General features: G+C 35.8%; 3 long non-coding RNA genes across 11 annotated transcripts in view; 2 read left to right on the plus strand and 1 right to left on the minus strand.

The window, feature by feature from the left end:
• LOC138383028 (uncharacterized) overlaps positions 1 to 18,070 on the plus strand; it is a 201,926-nt gene that overhangs the window by 36,487 nt on the left and 147,369 nt on the right. For 2 of the 7 annotated variants that reach the window (XR_011233490.1, XR_011233496.1), the window contains exon 3: positions 10,198 to 10,274. The exons of 4 other annotated variants lie outside the window; for them this stretch is intronic. This is a non-coding gene — a long non-coding RNA (uncharacterized lncRNA). Of the gene's footprint in view, positions 1 to 10,194; positions 10,275 to 18,070 lie in introns of all 7 variants that reach the window. One more of the 7 variants, XR_011233494.1, reaches the window with a different exon arrangement.
• The window catches only part of LOC138383031 (uncharacterized), a 56,699-nt gene continuing 42,688 nt past the window's right edge, over positions 4,060 to 18,070 (minus strand). For 2 of the 3 annotated variants that reach the window (XR_011233499.1, XR_011233501.1), the window contains one exon: positions 14,586 to 15,153. This is a non-coding gene — a long non-coding RNA (uncharacterized lncRNA). Of the gene's footprint in view, positions 4,142 to 14,585; positions 15,154 to 18,070 lie in introns of those variants that run through there. The other variant, XR_011233500.1, reaches the window with a different exon arrangement.
• On the plus strand, positions 12,531 to 17,824 carry LOC138383029 (uncharacterized). Its single transcript, XR_011233497.1, has 3 exons — positions 12,531 to 12,588; positions 13,827 to 13,965; positions 17,346 to 17,824. It is a non-coding gene; the product is annotated as an uncharacterized lncRNA (long non-coding RNA).

Consider the following 18,070-nt stretch of genomic DNA (forward strand, 5'->3'; position numbering starts at 1 on the left):
AAATGTGTGCTGGTGCCGGTGGAGGACCTGCCCTGGTGAAGCAAAGGAAGAGCACTGTGCTTACTGTGTGGACAGCTCGAGTTTTCTTCAGGGGAAGCGACTGAGGAAACGGAGGGGGACGGATCAGTAGAGAGCTGGGGGTTGCTGTAAGACCATTAGACATTCTGGAAACATCAGAGCCACTAGTGCAGCCCAAGGGGATTAACCAACAATTCTATGACAGGTGGCCAGAGACACTCTAACTGGGGCCGTTCCCTGATTTCAGGGATTTGTGTAAAGCAGAGGAGTGGCTGGTCAGTGCGCTGTGTCTCCGTAGCGCTGTGCTGAAGGCGCCCCGGACGGCGCAGGCTCGCTCAGCACCTCCACTTTCGGGAACCACGTTCCACACCCTAAATGAGGCGTGAGTGTAATAGAAATGTCCTTTTTTCTTTTTCTGAAAACACAAATGTGCATGTTCTTGATTTGTTTAATTTCACACAAAACCACATTCTATAACCAGTCATCTCAAAACAATAAATGAGTTCACTTAATAAAAATAGAAAATTATCAGTTGAGAAATGAAAAAGAACTGTACCTTCTAGAAAGGCATCTTAGAGGACCGATTGAAATGTTTTACCTGTACTGTTAAACCTAGAAGTTCCAAAGGCCATTTAATATACTGGAACTGTCTCTGCTGCCTTAGGAGTGGCCACCGTGTTTTGTTGCAGACAGTCCCTGTGGGGTGTAGCAGATGGTATTCCTTGTGGATTACACCTCTGCAGCTCCTTTAATATAACTGTGAAGAAAGTTCAAATTTGGCCATATGTACTTGAAAACAAACTAGAAAGTCTCTTGGCAAAGCAGTGGAGCAGGCAGGTTTTGGTGTGCCCACCCTGTTGTTTGTGTCCTTAACCAGCTCGGAGCTGTCCGTTGTGATCTAATGTCCACAGCATTCAGTGTGAGTTCAATATGGGGAAGGGGGTAAGAAGTTAGTAGAAAGCCTTTTATTTTTTGAAATCATAATGTCTTTGTAGGTTTGTAAGTGTCAGGGGAAATTTTGCTTTAATGCTTTTCTTAAATTGATCTTTATTCAGTTCAGATTGGAGTTTTTAAGCTACATACCTCAAAATGAAGCAAGTCTTTTTGTTTGTTTGTTTTGTTTTGAGACAGTCTCACTCTGTTGCCTGGGCTAGAGTGTCATGGCATCAGCCTAGCTCAAGCAACCTCCAACTCCGGGGCTCAAGCGATCCTCCTGCCTCAGTCTCCCGGGTAGCTGGGACTACAGACATGCGCCACCATGCCTGGCTAATTTTTTCTATTTTTAGTTGTTTGGCTAATTTCTTTCTATTTTTAGTAGAGATGGGGTCTCGCTCTTGCTCAGGCTGGTCTCAAACTCCCGAGCTCAAGCAGTCCTCCCGCCTGGGCCTCCCAGAGTGCTAGGATTACAGGAGTGAGCCACCGCGCCCGGCCAAAGCGAGTCATTTCTTAGCAAACATGAGGTTGTTGCAATTTTTAGTTACTTAAAATGTGACATCAGATAAAGTAATCAATAATATTTAAAAGAAAAGATTTAATTCCTTTTGAAACTTTTATACAAAAAAAATAAAACTTACGTAATGATGCACACCAATAAACAGGTATAAGCCACCTCCCAACACAGATGTCCTAGTGGTGGACAGTTGAGTAGTTTCTAGTTTTTAGTTTTTTCTGTTACAAACTATGCTGTAAATTCTTGTACCTATATCTTAGTACCCCCCTGACTTTTAGTATCCTTGTTTCTCTAACATATATCTAGAAGTAGAATTCTCAGTTGTGAGGTGTGGGCATGACCAATTGTACAAGATAGTGCCACATGATTTTCCAAAGTGATAATTGCTCCCACGTGACTGTGTGTAAGTTCCACTTTCACATCTTCATCAATGCTTGATTTTTTCCGACATTAAAATTTTTGCTAATCTGATGGGTAAAATAGGATTTCATGGACTTGTTCTTTTCTGATTGCTAAGAGGTTAGGCATTTCTTTATGTGTTTAATTGCTTGGTATGGTTTCTTCTGTGAAAGACATGCTTGTTCACGTCTTTTGCATATTTTTCTGTTTTTTTCATAAGCCTCCCTTTATGTTCTGAACACAAATTCTTTGTTGGTTATATGTGTTAAAACATACTTAACTAACATCTTCTCGGCGTATGTTTTTGTGTTAAGAATGTTTTCTTACACTCGGTAATAAAGATTTCATCCAGATTTACTTGTAAAAGTTGAAAAATCTTGCCTTTTACATAGAAGCCTGGAATTGATTTTTGAAGAAGGGATTTAATTGCATTTATTTTCTATGTGGAGAACCCTCTGTTCCACAACTACTTACTGAGTAGTCTTTCCTTTCACCACTGGTGTGCAGTATAGAATAGTATATCAGGCTCCCATACATGATGCGTTCGATTATAGATTGCATTAGCCCAGTGGTTCTTCATCGTGCCAACTCCACAGTGTCTTCTGCAGTTTGCTTTACAGTGTCCTGATACCTGGGAGGGCAGGTCCCTTTCTTTTTCTTCTTCTTTTGTAATGTTTTGGCCATTCTTAAAATGTATATGGCCACTCTGTATAAATATTTATACAGAATATAAATATTTATATTTATATATTATATTTACACGGAATGGCCATGTAAATTTTCAAATTAGTTTATTAAGTTTTCCAAAAGCCCTGTTGGACTTTGGATTAGACTCGCACTAAATCTATAGATAAGAGTATTCCTATTTATGAAGCTAGTGTATGTCTTCATTGTTTAGTTATTTCCATAAAGGCTTTTAAAAAACTTTGTACTAATGAAAACTTTTAAACATATTCAAAAGTAGACAGTAGTATAATGAGCCCCATGTATCCATCTCTCAGCTTCAACAATTTCAATTCTTTACTTTATTCTATCCACTCTCTTCCTTTCCACTATAATTTTGAAAGCAAATCTGAGGCATATCAGTTTATCCATAATTATTTCAATATGTGTCCCTAAAAAAGACTTAACCACAATACCATTATGATATAAAAAATTGATAATTTAAAAGGGTTTATTTACACATAAATGTACATATGATAATTATGAAGCAAATGTATTGTGAAGCAAATATTACTCAAGGTAAGAAATAGGACATTGTCAGCACCCCAGAAGCCTCCTGTGTCCTTTCCAATTACATACGTTCCTGTTCCAACATCTGGTGGAATTGCTATCCTGATTTTTATGGTACTTCCTTCCTTCCATGATTTTTACCATCTATATATGTATCCCTAAACAATACAGTTTAGCTTGCCTATTTTGACTTTAAATGGAGTCATAACTGGAGGTGATCCTTCGTGTTTTCTTCTTTAATTCAATATTATATTTATTTATAAGATTGATCCATATTCATGTAGGCAGCTAAATTTCACGTTCATTTTTCTTTATTGTTTTGTTGTATGGCTGGTACCATAATACATTTATCCATTATAGTTTTTTTATAATCTGGGTTGATACCCAATGCGACCGACCATTAAGAACATTGCTCTTTTATGCATTTGTGTGTGTGTGTGGCCTGGTGAACATGTGCATGAGTTTCCCTAGGGCTGTGCCCCCCATGACCAGGTGGCAGAATAGCGCCCCCTGCAACCCAGTCTGTGGGAAAAATTGTCTTCCATTAAACTTGGGAACTGGGGGGCTGCATGGCAGGAGATGAGCGACTTCATCATCTGTGTTTACAGCCATTCCTCATGGCTCCCCACACCCTCCCTCTGAAAAATTATCTTCCATGAACCCGGTCTCTGGTGCCAAAAAGGGTTGGGGACCCCTGCTCTAGGGTATATACCTAGGAGTGAAATTATTGGCTCTAAAGTCTAAAGAGTTCACCTTGACCAAGCAAGAGCAAATTGTTTCAAAGTTGATGTTATTCTTTGACATTCTCACCAGCAGTTTGAGTGTTCCATTATTTCGTATCTTCAGACTTTAAAATCTTTAGCAATTGGGGAAGAATGTAGTAGCGGTTCTTTAAGTTTAGCCTTGTATTGTCTTACATTTTAATATGAGACTGAACAGGCTGGTCTGAAGGTAGTCAGTTATCTAGATTGATTGTTCACCGTCAGTTATAGACTGAACGCCTTGTTCTGCTCTTTCCCCTCTTCTCACTACTGCACTTGTCTTAAAAAAAAAAAAAAAACCAAAAGAGAGAGTGAACAGTAAGCCTGACTTGTTTGACTAATACCTTGTGAACCTCAAGATTATACACATAAATTAGAGATTTCTTAAACTAAAATTCCCCAGTTGAAGTCTTCCACACTTTTGTTCATATTCCATTTATATTATAACATAAAATCAGTTCTTTCAAGGTATAGAAAAAGGCACATTTAGATAAATTGAAGCAGATTAATTTAAGACATTATATACTATAACATCTTTTGTTTTTATGTTTATTTTACAGTATGGTTAGGCATGAATCTAATTTGACACATTCTCCTTATTCTGTTCCTAGTAACTTTTGTAGAAATAACATAGTAGCCACCAGGCATCTTTGTCACTCTATATACTAATCATTATTACAGCTTAACATTTTAAAAGATGAAAAATAAAAATGGAAGTTCTCGGTGGCTCACGCCTGTAATCCTAGCACTCTGGGAGGCCGAGGTGGGCAGATTGTTTGAGCTCAGGAGTTGGAGACCAGGCTGAGCAAGAGCGACACCCCATCTCTACTAAAAATAGAAAGAAATTATATGGACAGCTAAAAAATATATGTATATAGAGAAAAAATTAGCCAGGCATGGTGGCAGCAGTCCCAGCTACTCGGGAGGCTGAGGCAGGAGGATCGCTCGAGCCCAGGAGTTTGAGGTTGCTTTGAACTAGGCTGACGCCATGGCACTCTAGCCCGGGCAACAGAGTGAGACTCTGTCAAAAAAAAAAAAAAAAAAAAATATATAGGAAAAAGGAAGTTCTAGTATTTTCCTCTAACTTCCCAGTAGATCATTTTGATCCTCCCTCAGGCGAGCATATCCCACATTGCAAACCATTGATGACAGAAGTCAGAAGTTTAGAGCGCCCAGCCCCAAATCTTTAATTTTATGGCGTAAGTAAATTATAATTTTTAGAGACTCCGACATCCTTCTTTTCACTCAACTAGCTTACTTTATAGCTTACTTTAATTAGGAGGAACATAATGGTGTATTTAAGCCTAATGAAACAGATATCAGCAATATATGTTGAGTAGGGTAAGCATATAGTTTATCACCAAATCACTAGACTTTTGAGGATGAAAGAGAGTAATAGTAATGTTAATCATTCACCACAGCAATAGGTATAAATCTGGACTGTCCCGGGCAAATCCATGATATATGGCCACCATCGTGTGTTGCATGAGTGTAGTTAAAACTAATATCTTGCACCTTCATGTCATGAGGTAGAATAAAGTAATGTTCCATTTATTTTAGGTAGAGCAAAGTTTTAATTTCTCCTTTGTTGAAATGAGGAAAATAGTTTTTAAATGCCCCTCATAAGTTTTCTCATTCTGTCTTTTTCCACCAAGGGAATCTTGGTCAGATGACAATCAGGAAAGATGGTTTAATCTATATAAGAACACCCTGCAAATTATAAAGTGTTATAGTAACATAAGTTACATTCCATTATCAGGCCAGGAGGCAATGGAATAGGAAAGCTGAAGTTTATTTCTGCTTTTCTGACTTTGGTCTTAACTTTAAGGTTTCATTCTTTGAGTGGCCTTAGGTAATCCCCCAAGATGGATTCCCAAGTCCAAAGTGAAATACTTGATTAATATATGTTCCTTTCTACTAACATGAATGATAAAAAGTAAATTGTTTTAACAAATTGTTCTATCGTTAAATTCATTTTTTAAAAAACTCAGTTATCCACAAAGAATTAACAGATTCATAACTAGATTTTCATGTACTTAAATTTCTTACGTATTAATACTTTGCTTAAACAATTTATACATTTAGTACTATATGATAATTCTTAAGGGCTTTATTTTCATTGCAATGGTACCAATGGTATAAGCTGCTTATTTAGGAAGAATAAATTATTTTTAAACGTACAAGATGTAGATGTAACAATTTTTATAATCATACTTTTGGCTATAAAACAATATCTATTTTAAGTTGGGATTACGTTTTAGTCCCTGTCTCATTAAATTAACTAGTTATGCATGAAAGCCAGTATAGTGTAGTATAGTATTTCTAAATTTCAGCTATTCATGTACCATCTTCACAATTTACCATAGCCCTATGTTACCTGTAATGTTGTTCTGTATTTTTCTTTAAATGATTCTCCTTTTCACAAAAATTTAAGTGTGAAGAATAATTCACTCTTACATATAAGAAAGAAATATTATTTCCCATAAATAAAAGATATACATAAGCATACACTAAATACATAACTGTTAAAGGTTAATGTTATTAATATTTATATATACCTCCCAAAGTTATCTCAAGTACTTCTAGTGTGTATCTGCCACACTTTCCAAAATACTAGTGTTAGCACATAGTAACTATACACAGACTGGATTCAAACCCTAATTCTTGTTAACTGTGACTTGGCGCAATGAGTTTCTTAGATTCAGTTTTCTCATCTGTGAAGTCAGGTTGATGGTTTTACTCTCATAGCCTTCGTTATTGTACGGGCTAAATAATGCCAGTGAAGAGTGCCTGTCACATAGTAAGAGCGCAATAATTGCTAGTCCTTATTACTGTTTTTATTATCTTAATCCTCAGATATCTTTGTTATCTGACACTAGTCATCCTAAACAAAATACATCTCCCAAGAAAGACGGTTTAAAAAATGGTGATATAAATGTAGACTTTGATCAACTGAAAGTTGATGATAAAAGTTAGTATAAAAATATATTATCTTTCATAGTTGCCAGAAAACAGTCAAGGTTTAAAATATCTCTAGTGTTTATTCATTAAATCAAAATAAATATTTTTAATTGACTACAATGGCATCATTCTGATTGTGAATGTTAAGTATGTTCTTATTTTTGCTTGACTTGTCTTTAAAGTCACCTAATATATCCGATAATGCTGAATAATAATACGGACTTTTATTCTGCTTCATGTTTCCAATTTGAAAACTTTCTTTCTTGTGTCTAATTGTATCTCTGTAAATTGTGTACATTTTTTTAGTTTTCTCATCTATGAAAAGAGATTATGGTCATTCCAAAAGATCATTAATTTTAATGATATAAAGAGCTGCAGCACTACTTAGTCCTTTTAAAGAAGTTTTCTCTTATTCTGTATATAAAGATAATGTCTTTTTTCCAATAAATAACAATTGAAAAATCAGAATAGTAACAGTTTTAATAAACTGGAAATCAATATTAATTAAAGGGAAACTAGGAAGCTGATCACTCAAACTGAAAAGAACTTTTTATTTCGGGACTGCTGAAATCCCTTATTCACAGAAACCTTATGCTTGGTTCTCTTATTTTGCTTAATATTCATCTATAGATTTGTATATAAAACAAGTAATTATCATAGTGATTCATCATGCTTTTTAGATAACTTTTCAGAGGGTTAAACACTGTAGGTAATTCATAGCTCATTGTTTTCAATTTATGAGACTGTAGAAATTACCAAGAAATAAGTGAAGACTGGTTTGATGCTAAAGAAAACCTGACAGGAGGTGACTTCTCAGGAAGGCAAGAAAATCAAATAGAACAAGATAGATGGAATCTGAAGTTTACACTAGGTTGGTTTAACAATTTACTGAGGAATCCTAACCTATTTGTAAAATAATACTTACCTGCTTCTGGGTTGTGTTGGCTGCCTGAGCTGTTTTAATATTTTATTCCTGTTTGCGGCTTTTCTTTATACAAAATGAGAAATTGGCCAGTTGGAGGTCAACTTTTTAAAGAGCAGAAAATTGCTAAAAGCTTAAACCCAAGATTTGGTTAGCAAGTAGATAAGCTGCATTCTTTTCCACTGAGCCCTCACTGGACACTTTCCAGGTGCGGTTACCTGGTGAACAAAACCAACTTCTCAGTTTTCCTCAGGTAACCAGTACTAATCTATCAAATCGGTATTAGTGATGGAAACTATTTGCTTTCCCTCACTTTAATAATTTCATCTATTTCAGGAGTATTTTCATCTTTAGATAGTCCTTAAATGCTTATAATAGTTAGAATAATCACAGGCACTAGAGAAAATTCTATCATTTCTTGTGATAGTTACGCTATCTCTCTTTATTTTTATCTGTATGTTTCTGTGGGTTTTTAAATTTTCCATATTAGCGATGGTTTTATTTTTTTCTGCTTGTATAAATAATGGCTTATTAAGATTTTTAAATAAAATATGAAAATATAAGAAAATTAAAATTACCTGAAGTTTCTCCAACCTTCAGTAACCACTATGAATATTTTAGTGATCATTTCAATGCATTTCTTTATGCATATATTAATACATATACACAACTTAAAATATTATATCATCTGATTTAATTGTAACTTTTTTTCTTTCCTTGCATTATTTTCCACCATATCACTTGTCACAATACTGTGTGTTTTGCTTACTTGATACTTGATTGATTACTGGGTTCACTGTCTTCCCACCCTTACATACTAGCTCAGCAAGATCAGGGATTTTTGTTCACTGCCAAGTACAGCGTGCAGCCCATAGGGTATCTAGTAGATATTTTGTATTGAATTAGTGAAGGGTTAGGTGATAGGTGTGATGTATTCCTTCTGACTCCTTTAGTGTACTATAGCTCTTTACTTCTTTTTCACTGCAATATAAAAATGTAAAGCTAGGTAGTTTCACTATTTTCTCTGTAGAATACATTTATAATCCAAAGAGATTAACAAATTAAATGAAGTAAGTTAATGAAGAAGGTTAGGTATTAATTACCTAAAGATGAAAGACTCTGCCTGAATTCTAGCACCAATACTTAACAGATTTGTGACCTAAACTCCTATGACCTCAGTATCAACATCTGTAAAATGGAAATAATATTAATAATAGCTCCCTCACAGAGTGGTTGGGAGAATCATGTGAGGTGATGTGTATATAAAGTGCTTAGCGCGTTGCCTGGAGCAGAGCATTCAGTAAGTGCTAGGCTACTCTTGTTACTATTGTTACTTAATGAACACAATAAAATTTACAAATCTCCCATTATTTAAAAATTAGTAAAACATAAGTAAAAGTACTCATGGATTCATTCAACAATATTTGTGTACTCCCTCTGTGCCAGGTATAGGATTTGCTAGTAATTCAAGTCTCAATTTAGTGAATTTTTGATTTCAGACCAGGTTCCCTTCACAATATTGACTATGAGATGACAGCCTAAGAATTTTGAATTTTTTTTGTCAAGCAAGAAAAATAATTATCTATAATCCAAGTATTTGTGGTTTCCAAGATCATGCTGTCTAACTCAAGTAATTTGTCTGTTTTTTTCTTATGTGTTCTTAACATTATCACAAGCTATATAATACCTGCTGTTGATATTTGTCTGATTGAAAGGTTTTCTTGGTACATTATTTCCCGAACAAAGGAATGTGTGTAAAGAGGTCTCTGAAACCACTAGCTCTAGCCAGCACTAACACTATGGAGTTAAGATCCTGTGTACATCCAGTGTTCTCATAGCACTTCTCTGAACCAGGGACAAATGACAGACTTTTTTAGTCATGATGTACAGTCAGCCCGTGGGTTCTGTATTCATGGATTCAACCAACTTTCTTGTTGTTATTTCCTAAACAATGCAGCATAACAACTATTTACATATAATTTACATTTTATTAGGTATTATGAGTAATCTAGAGATAATTGAAGGTATATAGAAGGATGTGTGTGGATTATATGCAAATACTATGCCATTTTATATAAGGGATTTGAGCATCCTCAGATCTTCGTGTCTGCAGGGAGTCCTAGAACCAGTCCCCCAGGGATACCAAAGGACAACTGTAACTGATTACTCCGTTTAGATGTAATTTATTCATTTGAGCTATGAGAGACTTAATATCAACTAATCCATACCCGTTTATTTTTCAAGATGATACGATTAAGGCCCAGAAATCTTAACACTGTACTCCAGGCTTTTGGTCTTCAGTCTGGTCATGCTGATATTTGTTGATAACTTTTTGACAAGCTTTGTGATAGTAAAAAGAAAGCACAAAATATTTAGCAAGTTTTCATTTTCTCTTAAACATCTCAATACAATGATGATCATTTCTGTGGTATATTCTGTTTTTCTACAAGCAGAAATGTATGCTGAACCCTTACGAAGAGATAAAGGTTATTTGGTACATGTTGGTGGCCTCTGCCCTTCAGTATCTGAGGTATGCCAAGATTTCTTTTTGAACTTCATATTATTTCTCTTTTTTTAGGCTGATTGAAGGTCTCATTTCCAGAAATACCTAGTTTCTGAAATTTCAATTTATGATTCTTCTACTAACTACAGGTGTGTTTCCCAAATTCAGTCCAATGTGCATTACTGTGTGCCCACTGCTCACTAGAGGTTCTGTACCAGACATCAGCCACAGTGGGGATAAGGTCAAAGGCCATTCCCACAGGAGGGTCCCAGGCTAGTATAGGGGGCTGTGCAGACAAATAGTTGCAGTCATTATAGACAAATAGCTGCAGTCATTAGTTCGTGCTGTTCTTAATCAGATCTTTCTTGGATTATACTTTGTAGCTTGTTACTAGTGGTATGTAGCAGACTGACTGACTTCCGTGTGCTTTATCTTGTTACGCACTGTTTCACAGGGAATGTAGAGAGCCTTAGTTAAGGAGAACGGGCTCCAGAAAGAGATAACTTCGGCTCAATTCCCAGGTCTGTCAGCAACTTGATGAATAAATTTGGGCAATTTACTTGACCTTTTTGTACCTCAGCCTCCTCTTTGTCTATAAAGTGAGGTCGACAGTACTGTCATAGCGATGTTGTGAAACTACTATGAGTTAAGTTTGTAAAGCACTAGGAGTAAAGCCCGGCACATAGTAGATGCTCAGAAAATTGTATTCTATTATTTCTGATTTTAATTACTTTTTAGATGACACTTTTATACTTTTTAGGTGGATAGCTACATCATCTATATATAATCTCTTCCAATCTGTCTGTTGCTACTTTCTATTTTGTGACATTGTCAGATCATTCAAATCACAATGGTGATGGAAATAACTTTGCTGTCTGCTGATAAAAAATGATGGCTGTTCATTTCAGATATGAAAATCTTTATCAATTAAGAGAGAATCCTGTTTGTAGTTGGGATTGAAATTTGTTAGAAAATAGGTGTTTAATTTTATTTAATGGAGTCACCTAAGAGTATATGCTTTCTAAATTTTACTCATTAATGTGGTATTAATACAGTTCATTAAAGTAGTATTATAATCCTAGTAGTATTTACCTGATGTGAAAGATTCTTTTAGCATCTTGTTGAATCCTTAAAACAAGCTGTGGGGTTTTCTTTTCTTAAGTATTATACATACTGTGTGGAAATTTAGAAAATACAATTAAACGCAAAAATACAAGGAGGCTATAAAAAATTATCCATAGTCCCATCATTTGAAAACAACCACTTTTCAGATTTGGTATGTATCCTTCCACTGACACTCTCTAGGTCTGGTGCTTTTATGGGAATAGCTCTTGCCTGACTTTCTCAATTATATGGTTAAAGTTCTGATTCAGTGTTTCAACTTTTCTTGTTTTTTTGGTCTAAATATTTCCCCACAACAAGGCCATAAAGATATTCTCTTAAATATTCTGGTAAATGTTTTAAATTTTGACTTTCACATTGCAAGCCTTTGAGTCATCTGGAGGTTATGTTTGAACATAGGAATTAATTTTAATTTTTTTAGTATAAATAGTCCCCAGATTGCTAATCTCTGTAACTTTATCATATAACAGCTTTGCAAATGTTTTACATTAAATTTTAATATAAAATTAATAGGAGATAATTCATGAGAAATGCTTAGTGTCTTTTATTTCTCATCTTTAATTTGGTTTTTATTTAGTTATCCTAAATAAACATTCTTCCTGATTTCAAACTAAGTATATCAACCTTTTTTTTTTGACAGAGTCTCACTCTGTTGCCCGGGCTAGAGTGCCGTGGCGTCAGCCTAGCTCACAGCAACCTCAGACTCCTGGGCTCAAGGGATCCTCCTGCCTCAGCCTCCTGAGTAGCTGGGACTACAGGCATGTGCCAACATGCCCGGCTAATTTTTTCTATATATATATTTTTAGCTGTCTATATAATTTCTTTCTATTTTTAGTAGAGATGGGGTCTCGTCCAGGCTGGTCTCGAACTCCTGACCTTGAGCGATCCACCTGCCTTGGCCTCCCAGGGTGCTAGGATTACAGGCGTGAGCTACCTCGCCCGGCTTAGTATATCAACCTTTATAAGAGCATTTATTATTGTGAAAACTATATTTGAGCCAGTGATTACAAAATTAAGTTTGCGGTAATGTAAAGTCAATGAAAAACCTTTTGGTTTTCTGCTTTTCTGTTTTAGATATAAAACTCTTGCTTTCCAAAAAAACGAAACAAGAAACAGTGATATAAAGATGGCTGTGAAGGAAATGAATGGTGCCAAAAAGGTGGGGGCCTGCTGCTTTCCAGTCTTTTTTTTCTTCTTTATTCTTGAATAGTGCTACTCTGTAAGTAACTAATTATTATACTTTCATCACTTTTTATAGCTAGTGTTATCTCATAATTATTAAAACCATAAAAGGTAGTCATTTTATTTCTTTATGCCCTCATCTGTACCTCACTGAGGTTTTAAACACGATGTGGAAAATGATGGAGGTTTGCTCTGCCTCCTGCTCATCCTGTGACTCTGCGAGAGCTACCTCACTCTCTGAGCTTTTTGTCTTCAAATGAGGATAATAGTTACCTCAAATATTTAGAAGTTTAAATGAGCTTAATATGGAAAAATTCTTAGTACAATGTACTGAGGATGTACTCAGTAAGTACAGCTATTATCGTTGCTATTACATACCAGTAATTTGGCTTTTTCTTGGAGAGCTCATTTTTTCTGTGGTTTCAACTATCACTTTTAACTATCACATTCCAATCTTTTCACTTATTTACTGAACAAAGAGTTATTACATACCAACTGTGTACATTATTCTAGGAACTGGGAAAGCAACAGTGAACAAAATAGACAAAAATCTGTGCTTTTATATGAAGCTTAAATCTAGTGGGAGAGATAATGGCAATAAGTAAAAGTAATATTCTAGTGTGACGGAGCTAATATTTTATGTATTTTGCCCTGACTTTTCATCTAGGATTTAAAGTCTGAGCCCTTCCTTTGTTGAATTTTTACAGGATTTACAGTGGTTTCACACCATTTATAGTCTACTTGCATGGTTAATAGTAACTAACTGATCATTTTAATTTTATCTTTCACAAGTGAAGGAGGCTGCACTTTATATTACTAGTTTCCCTCCCCCCCATAACCTGTGATACAATTCTGGGCATGTAGTTTGTGTTCATTACATAAAGTATTTAGTAAATAAAATATAGAATATTTATAATTACTCTTCAGACCAGCCTTTATCAGGTGGGTTGGTTATGTCCTGTCTTTGGGAGGGTTGAGAAAATAGTTACACCATTTGCTGTGTTCTGGGGTTCAGAGGAAGAATCCCAGTTGAGGAAGGCTGATTTAGACATAGTCTCATAGACTTTATCATTACTATAAAAAATTATGTTGGGCATGTTTTCTTAATACATAGCCCTGAGAACCGCTGAAGTAAAGTTACTTGGTATAAATAATCTTAAAGTAAAATTTTCAGAGCAGTTTATTTTATTTATAATTTTAAAATTTATTTTAATTGAATAAGCTAGATTATCACTATGTAATGGTGTTAAGAAAACTTTTAAAATGCTTATTTAGGGTGTGAAGAATTGTAAACAAATTGAATCTGCTAAATTATTACCTGATGCACCTGTTAGATTCATACCTCCAAATACTCTGAACTTGCGTTCACCAAGATCATGAAGTGACTGGCTGAACTACATCCAGAAGTCAGCAGGTAAGAACTAAAATTATATTTTAATTGGTTTTAAGCTTTTTATGTAAAAGCATAGTTCCATTCAATAACTTAGCTATAGTCAGATTGTGTTACTTTGGAAAAGACAAATGCTCGCGTATGTTTTCACTTTGCCTAGAGACCATATTATAGAAGCTCTTCAGGAAGTAAGAATAAATCCTAAAGGGTTTCTGAATGGCTTATCTGTTAATACTATTGTGGAAATGACTTCATCCGTTCTGAAAAACTCTTGTTTTTATTCCTAACTGGAAGCAGAGATCATACAACGTATTCTTTTTTATTTAAATATTACTTTATTTATTTATTTTTTTTTTTTTGAGACAGAGTCTCACTCTGTTGCCCAGGCTAGAGTGAGTGCCGTGGCATCAGCCTAGCTCACAGCAACCTCAAACTCCTGAGCTCGAGCGATCCTCCTGTCTCAGCCTCCCGAGTAGCTGGGACTACAGGCATGCACCACCATGCCCGGCTAATTTTTTCTATATATTAAATATTACTTTAAAATTTTAAGCTATTGATTTCCTTTTTGACATAAAATGAATATTAAATTAAAAATAATAAAACATAAAATTTAAAAACAAACATATTACTATTAATGTAAAACCATTTACCCCAAAATTGCTTGGTTTAACATTCGTCATCTCACAGTTTGCAGATTAAGATTCAAGGCTGGCTTAGCTGGGTAGTTTGCGTTCAGAGTCTTTCATGTTGCAGTAAAGAAGTTGGCCTGGACCGTAGTCATTCAGAGGCCACACTGAGCCTGGAGGGTCTCCTAAGAGGGCTCATTCACATGGCTGTTGGCAAGAGGCCTCAATGCCTTACTGCATGGGCCTCTCCACAGGACTCCTTGAATCCCTTTACATTGTGGCAGCTGGCCTCCCCTGAGCAAGAGAGCAAGGGGGAAGCTGCTCTGACCCACCCTCAGGAATCACAATCCATCATTTTGCCACATTCTATTAGATGAAGGTCACTACATGCAACTCATACTCAAGGGGAGGGAAATTTAACCCCACCTCTTAAAGAAAGGCATATCAAAGAATTTGTTTATATATTTTAAAATGACTACCAGTGAACATATACAATACCTTTTTACAACATAGGTGAGACTTCTGTTTCCAGTTATAGGTGTGTAGATGACTCAAGCCAACCGTCCACTGAGAACAACTAGAAAACCTGAATAAATATTAAAAAAAAAAAAATCTGCTTGAAGGCACTGATGAGCTATCTAGATAATGATGAATTACTGGATCAGGGTACAAAGAGGAGTCTCAAAGTATGCCCAGTGTTTGGGGGTACTTTCCCCCCAGTATTATTTGCAGAGGGGAAGCTAGGAGGGCATGGGCCATTTTCATAGCATTGCAGCCAGGGGGATGGGTGTTGAGCCTAAGAATATTGAGTTATAGAAATGCCCCCTGTATTTCTGGAGACAAGATTTGATTTCAGAAGTCAAATAAGGCTTTGCCTTAAAGAAAAAATAAATGTGTTAGTTCAAAAATTAAAAAAGAGAAAAAAGAAAAAAGAAAAAAAAAGGGGGGGGGTAAACTTTTACTTTAAGCAAGAGCTCTCTGCGTGGCTCAAGCCAGCTGCTTTAAGCTTGGAAACCACTGCTTTCTAATGTAAACGATTCCCAGAAGCATGATCCACCCTTGAGAGAGGCTGATTAAAAAACAAACAAAGATCTTAAAAAAGATGATCAAGTTATTGCTCAAATTCAACAGTGCTATATTAGAGCATAAGAGAAAATAGCTTCTCCTAAACAGTCTGTGTTTTCTTGTGTAAAATGTTAAAGAAAATGTTAATAAAACTTATGCAGATTTCATAAGTTTTATTATGAAACTTATGAATCACAAGATGTGCAAAAAACGGTTAGTCCGCCTGACTTGAAAAATTTAATGTTATATATATTGGCTTTTAATAATGCTAATTCAAAGTGTTAGTGGCTTTTACATCCGCTGCTCAATATTGGCAAACTTTTATTAATGATCAAAGACCTCAATTAGAAATTAAGTTAAATGGCAAATCTTTTGTTAGACTTATAGATACTGGAGCTGATGTTACAATTATTTCTAAAAGTTTTTGGCCAAAAGCTTGGCCTTTACAACAAGTTCCTACTGTTCTTACCAGAATAGGAACGATGACTGACATATTTCAAAGTCGACAAATTTTAAATTGTTCAGGCCCTGATGGACAGACAGCCACTTTAAAACCTTACGTGGCTAACATCACTATTAATTTGTGGGGAGGAGATTTGTTACAGCAGTGGGGAGCATACATCAATATACCTAATGCCTCTGCTAAACAGATTATGCTAAATATGAATTATAACCCTTGCTTTGGTTTGGGTAAAAGGAGCCAAGGGGCTAAGACTTTCGAGGCACCAAAGGTACATACTTCTTGGCATGGTTTAGGCTATCCAAATTTTGGATAGCGGCCACTGCTACTGAAAAGCACCATTCTGCTCTGGCTTTAAATTGGATATCACAAAAGCCTATATGGACAGAGCAGTGGCCACTAAAACAAAAAAACAAACAAAAAAAAAATTGGGTGCTCTTCAGATATTAGTAAAAGAACAATTACAAGCAGGACATATAGAGGAGTCCACCAGTCCGTGAAATTCTCCTATATTTGTTATTAAAAAAGAAATCTGGCAAATGACAAATGTTAACTGATTTAAGAAAAGTCAGTGCAATTATACAATCAATAATCAAGCCAAACATATTGTTTCTCATTGTCCCACTTGTCAATTAATTAATCAGCCTAAATTTTCTGCAGGAGTTAATCCTCGAGGTCTCTCACCAAATAAATTATGACAAATGGATGTTACACATATTCCTGAATTTGGCAAGTTAGGTGTTGTACATGTTACTGTAGATACTTATTCCGGTCTTATTATGGCTACTCCATCCTCTGGAGAAACTGTTAGACATATGTTCTCACACTTACACTCCTGTTTTATATACATGGGAGTCCCAGCCACCATTAAAACTGACAATGGCCCTGCTTACACTAGTCATTCCTTTACAGCTTTTTGTATTAAATGGGACATCAAACACATCACTGGCATTCCTTATAATCCTCAAGGACAAGGCATTATAGAACGTACACATCAAACTTTAAAACAACATGTTATTAAAACAAAAAAGGGGAGGTACAGTCTCCCAAAGATAGAATAAATCAAGCCTTATTTACCTAAAATTTTTTGAATATTCGTAAGGAAGATAACAGCAATAGAAAAGCATTGGAATAGGAGTCCACAATCAGACTCTTTCCCTCACCAGCCTATCTGGTGGAAAGATGATGTAGAAAATAAATGGGAAAAAGGATGTGCAAAGGTGTGGTGGAGAGTTTTTCTTGTGTTTTGACAGATGACAGACCAACAGTCTGGATTCCAAACAGAAGAATCAAACCCAGAGTGGAAACTCGAGGGGGGAAAAGCGGAAGACACGTCAGGCACAGACATGACGTGGGGACAGCTGAAGAGAACATACGAAGAAGCAGACGGGATATTGAACCGGACATCTGTACCTAAACATCTGTAAATCTTTTTCTTGCCGTGATCTGCGTGGTGAGCATGGTGGTAAGAGTGTCTGGCAACCAGACACATCACTATTGAGCATTCTAAAATTGCACCCATAGATATACCCCTTTGTAGGAAAGTAATAATTTCTGATCCTAAAACTTGGGTACAATGGGACAGTTATAGAGCTCACACGGGGCGCATTCTTGCTGGGTCCACATCTTATGGTGTTGTCCTAGACTGGAGTCCCTATGGACATCCTGTCTTCTCTCACAATTTTAAAAAGCTTCATTGGAATAAAACTGCCACCTTGATGTCTGTAAAAGACACTGACCTTAAAAGTCATATTACATGGCTCGATGGTATGAGCTCTTCAGCTCCTCGTATTTTAGATGGCCCTATTCATGATCAATTGTGGAAAATATCAGCTGCTTTGCACCCTTTGCAGGCCTGGATTACACACACTTTGGATCCAAACAATAGCCGAGAATGGACTTTGAATTTAAATTCTACTCATTATATTCAAGTTTGTGTTAGACTGCCTTACTTATTTATGATTGGACATGCTGTTTA

This window comes from Eulemur rufifrons, chromosome 4, assembly GCF_041146395.1.
Source record: "Eulemur rufifrons isolate Redbay chromosome 4, OSU_ERuf_1, whole genome shotgun sequence".
Lineage (NCBI taxonomy): Eukaryota > Metazoa > Chordata > Mammalia > Primates > Lemuridae > Eulemur > Eulemur rufifrons.